Raw genomic sequence first — 6,000 nt, forward strand, 5'->3', positions numbered from 1 at the left:
ACATACCCAAAACCGCTTTTAGAGCGAGGTATGGTCACTACGAATTCTTGGTGATGCCGTTTGGGCTCACCAATGCCCTCGGTGTTTATGGATTTAATGAATAGAATTTTCAGGCCATACTTGGATCGGTTCGTAGTTGTATTTATCGATGACATTCGGTCTATTCGAGAGATGGCCGAGCATCTTGAACACCGAGGCTAGTGTTGCAAATCTTACGAGATAAGCGATTATCGCAAAGTTGATAAATGTGAATTTTGGTTGAAAGAGGTTAGCTTTTTGGGGCACGTGGTGTCCGTGATCGGTGTCGGTGGACCCGAACAAAATTTCGCCATAGTCGATTGGAAACCACCAAGGAATGTTACCGAAGTTAGGAGCTTTTGGGGCTTGCGGTTATTACCGACGATTTGTAAAGGTTTCTCGACAATAGCCACGCCAATGACAAAGCTACTCCAAAAGGATGTTAAGTTTGAATGGACGGAGAAATGTCGAAAAGTTTCGATCAACTGAAAGCTTATTTGATGAAGCCCCAATTCTAGTGCAACCCGAATCGGGCAAAGAGTTTGTCATTTATAGTGACGCATCCCTACTTGGGTTGGGTTGCGTATTGATGCAAGAAAGGCGAGTTGTGGCCTATCGTCGAGGCAACTAAAGCCACATGAGAAAAATTATCCGACCCATGATCTCGAATTGGTCGCCATCGTATTCGCTTTAAAGATATGGCGACATTACTTATTTGGTGAGAAGTGCCATGTGTATTCGGATCACAAAAGTCTCAAATATTTGATGACCCAAAGAGACTTGAACTGCGACAAAGGCGATGGCTCGAGTTGTTAAAGGATTATGAGCTCGTCATTGATTATCACGGGAAGGGCTAATGTGGTTGCGGATGCCTTAAGCGGAAATCACTATTTGCTTTATGACGATGAATGTACACTTGTCTATTCTACCCGACAATGTGTTAGTAGCGAATTGAAGGCCAAACCATTGTTGGCTCATCAAATTCGGGAAGCTCGAAAGTTGATGAGGAGTTGCTTGCAAAAGCGGGTGAGTGTGTTTCGAACAAGGAATCGAGTTTCAAATTGATGATGACGATTGTTTGAGGTTCGAAGTCGTCTGTGTGTTCCAAAGAATTGAACTTATTTCGATAATTCTAAATGAAGCCCATTGTAGTCGAATGTCAATCCACGGGTAGTACTAAAATGTACAATGACCAAACGCCAATTTTGGTGGCCGGTATGAAACGAGACATTTCGAATTTGTTTCAAGGTGTCGATATGTCAACAAGTGAAAGCGGAACATCAAGTGCCATCGGGATTACTTGACCGATCATGATACCCGAATGGAAATGGGATCGAGTCACAATGGACTTTGTATCCGGACCGCCATTGTCGATGAGTAAGAAGGATGCGATTTGGGTCGTTGTCGATAGACTAACTAAGTCGGCTCACTTTATCCCGCACGCACGGATTTTTCAATGGACAAATTAGCGGAATTGTACGTTTCTCGATTGTGAGATTACACGGGTGCCTATTTCTATCGTGTCGGATAGAGACCCAAGATTTACGTCGCGATTTTGGAAGAAATTGCAAGATGCTTTGGGTACCAAGCTGCATTTTAGCACCGCTTTTCATCCCCAAACCGATGGTCAATCCGAGCGGATAATTCAAATACTCGAGGATATGTTGAGATGTTGCATCCTTGAGTTTAGTGGTTCATGGGAGCGGTATTTACCTTTGATTGAATTCGCCTACAACAATAGCTTTCAATCAAGCATTAAGATGGCGCCTTCGACGAGGCTTTATACGATCGTAAATGCCGTACCCCATTATTCTGGTGAACTTAGTGAAGGTAAATTCTTGAGGTTGATTTGGTTAAGGATGCCGAGCAAAAGTTCGAGTAATTCGTGAAAGTTTGAAAGTCGCCGGATCGCCAAAAGTCGTATGCGGATTTGAAAAGAAAAGATATTGAATATCGGGTTGGAGACAAGGTCTTTCTCAAAGTTTCACCTTGGAAGAAGGTGCTTAGATTTGGTCGTAAGGGCAAATTGAGTCCGAGGTTTATCGGGCCATATGAAGTATCCGAACGAGTTGGGCGATCGCATATCGATTAATTTTGCCCCGAGCTCGAAAGGATTCTAGCGTTTTCATGTCTCGATGCTTGACGATCTGGTCGATCCATCACACGTAATTGCTCCATCCGAGATTGAGATTCACCTAATTTGAGCTATGAAGAGGAACGGTTCGCATTATGATGCGTGAAGTAAAGGAGTTACGCAATAAGAAAATCCCGTTAGTGAAGGTGTTATGGCATAAACACGAATTGAAGAAGCCACTTGGGAACTTGAGGACTCTATGAAAGAGCGATACCGAGCCTATTTACTGGGTAAGATTTTCGGGACGAAAATTTCTTAAGTGGGGAGAGTTGTGACATCCCAAAATTGACCCTAGTCGGGATGTGGTTTGGGACCACAAAACCGAGGCATAAAAATAATTTATAATTTATTTTGATGCCTATAATATGTGTTAATTCATGTGTGACATTTTGATGTTTCGATTTAGAGTTATAAATGTGAATTTCACTAGAAAGGGCCTAGTAGTAAACATTGAAAGTATGATGGGGAAATGTGGGATGACTAGTTGATAATGCATGCAAAAATAAGGATTTGCATGTCAAATTTCCCCTTAACATGAAGTGGCCGGCCATGACAAGGAATCATGGGCTAAACATGTCATGAAACATGTTTTGTTGGTGCACTAGGAGAAACAATAAACAAATGAGTATGGGTAATAAAGAAAAAAAAAAAAAAAATGTGTGTGTGTGAGTGAAACCCCCCTTGCCGTGCATTGTGGAAGAGAAAAGAAAATTTTGTTCATCCATTTTCTCTTCTTTGGCCGAAAATACTAAGGAAAAAGGGAGGATTTTTGCTTCATGCTTGGTTTAGAAGAGAACTAGAAGGAGATTTGGCTATACTTGCATCAAGATTAAGGTATGTTTGAGGTTGTGTCATGAGATTCATGCTTGTTTTGGTTGCTAACTTGATGTGCATGTTAGCCATGGTTCAAATCCTTGTTATGCCATGGAAATGGTATTTGGCCAAGGTGGATTTTGTGTTAATGCCATTGCATGTTAAATATGAAGCTTGTTAATGGTGTATGTGATGGGGATTGATGGCTCTTGGACTTTCTTTTTAGTATTTTTGAGTGAGACATTAAGTTCTTTGCTTAATCATGACCAAAATGATGGTGTTGTGATGTATTCGGTCATGGTATATCCACAAGTATGATTCATGCATGTTGCATGGTAGGTAAGATTTGAGCTTTGAATATGTGTTTGCACATGATGAATTGGTATGACATATATACTATTTCAAGGTATATATTTGCTTGGGATGATGTTTTCGGTTATGTAGTACATGAGAGATGTGTATTGAGCTACAATATGTAATCGTTAGTTAGTAAAATGCATGCTGTTTTTGTGTGGTATTAAGTGCATAATCGGCCTCAACATGGGCATGCATATTCGGCCATATGAGGGAAATTGGTGTGCATGCATTCGGTTAGAGGCAAGCATATTGATGCCTATTCTTGGCTTAGAAAATTCGCTAAGAGGAATACTAACTAAGGTGTTGAGTTCGATTCATGATTTTGTACATATGCGACTTTGATGCCTAATGAGTAGATATTTATATATTGGCTAGGCATCTTGAATTCCTCTTCCGATGCTCAAATGATAAAACCAATTTATTTGTTAAATTTAGCTCAAGAAGCTAGAGGTGGAGAATCAAGCAAAGGCAAAGGAAAGATAATCGAGTAGTCGATTGGAAATCGTTTCATCAATATAAGGTAAGTCATAAAGCATATATTTGGCATTGATTTAAATGATCATAATATATATATGCAATTGTGTTTAATGAATTGATGTGTAAGTGGAAATGTGTGTGTATGGAATGATGCCATTGTTGAATGTATAAAGGTAGTAAAATGCATAACGTATTGGTCTTGGCACTAAGTGTGCGGGTATAAATGGACACGGTGACAAGATTGGCACTAAGTGTCTTGGATTTAAAATTTGTACAGCACTAAGTGTGCGAATTTGATTATATAGCACTATGTGTGCGAGCTGATTATATAGCACTAAGTGTGCGGACTTATTATATGCTTTTGCATCACTATTGGCACTGAGTGTGCGATATTATCGAGTTGATCACGGACAGCGGATCGGGTAAGTACCTCGAGCTCATGATGAATAGAAAATACGTCCATGCTTGGGGTTGAATTGGTAAGCCTTAAATCTATGTGATGATTGAAATTGTATGGTTGTGCTGGAAAATGAGTTAATGTGTAAAAATGCTTGATTATCTTGTTGTGTAGAATATGAAATGTGGATGTATGAATTGGTGCGAGATTGGACCGAAAGGTTCGAGGTATTATGGTATGGATTCGATATGGACGAGTACCTAGTTTCATTTGTTGTACATGTAGTAGTAATTTTATCGATGGATTGACGAATGCTTATGACTTACTGAGTTGTAAACTCACTCGGTGTTTTCTTGTCACCCATTTTAGGTCACTGGGACTCGTCTTGTTGTGTGCTCGAACCGTCGTTGAAGTCATCACACCGGCTGAAATCTTGTGGTATTACTTTTTTTTGTTGTTGAAGAACATTTGGCATGTATAGGCTATTATATTTTGTCGATTTGTGGGATTGTAAACTTTAAGCCATGTGAAAATGGCCTATGTGGTCGTCGAGTGGGATGCTAGAACCTATAGCCACGAGTCTTAGAAACTCAAATTTTGTTAAGGTGGCCATAATTTGTGTCATGTATGATGGATGATTAAGGCCAAGGAAAAATTCATGAAATTGGCATAGTCTACTGCAGTAACTGTTGCGGACAGCAGCAGTGAGATGAGATTGAAAAATCACTAAAAATAGTATAAGTAGAATTAAATAGTGAGTAAATTATGGAACTGATCCTTGATGAATCTATTTTTATATGGACGAAACGAAACGACCATATGAGCAGTATACTGGGAGATATTAAAGTTCTCGTGAGACAGGGCCAGAACGATTTCTGGGTCCCCTGTCGTGACTTTGAAAATTTACCATAAATTATCCAGAAAGAATTAGGAGTCATGCCTTATATGTACAGATTCCATTTTGAGTCTAGTTTCATTAGAAACAAACGGCACCAGTATTAAAGCCCTGTACAGAAAGATATTCAAGTTGTAACGCGCGGAGGTCAGAGCAGTTGATCCCTGTAACATGGGTGACTTTAACTAATAAACTGTACCAATTGGCCCAACCAAAAATTCTAAAAATAAATCCATGGATGGATATATGAGTCTAAATTCAGGGAAAATTTACGAAACCAGTTTCCGAGTTTTGGAACTCGAGATATGATTTTTAAGGCGACGGTGACGCAGTTTTCCAGCCTGTCCAGAAATGCCAAATTGGTCGGTACTTTAAGAGGATTTGTCTCGTTAACCCCTCGTGTCCGACACCGGCGTCGGTCACGAGTTAGGGGTGTTACATCTGACGAAGGAATGCAGTGCATATCTTCAAGACAAACTACCCCCAAAATTGAAGGATCCTGGATGTTTTACCATACCTTGCAACATTAGAGCACCGTATTGTGGTAAGGCACTATGTGACTTGGGTGCGAGTATCAACTTGATGTCTATGTCAATATTTAGAAAGTTAGGGATAGTTAAAGTTAGACCTACTACGGTTACACTTCAATTAGCAGATCGATCATTAGCACATCCAGAAGGAAAAATCGAGGACATATTGGTACGTGTAGATAAATTTATCTTCCCTGCTGATTTTGTTATCCTAAACTTTAAAGCAGACAAAGAAGTGCCAATTATCTTAGGAAGACCATTCTTAGCAACCAGAAGGACCCTTATTGATGTGCAGAAAGGCGAGCTTACTATGCGTGTTCAGGATGATCAGGTAACATTTAACATTTTTTAAGTCTATGCGATTTCCTGACACAATTGA

Source organism: Gossypium arboreum, chromosome 13, assembly GCF_025698485.1.
Source record: "Gossypium arboreum isolate Shixiya-1 chromosome 13, ASM2569848v2, whole genome shotgun sequence".
Classification (NCBI taxonomy): Eukaryota; Viridiplantae; Streptophyta; class Magnoliopsida; order Malvales; family Malvaceae; genus Gossypium; species Gossypium arboreum.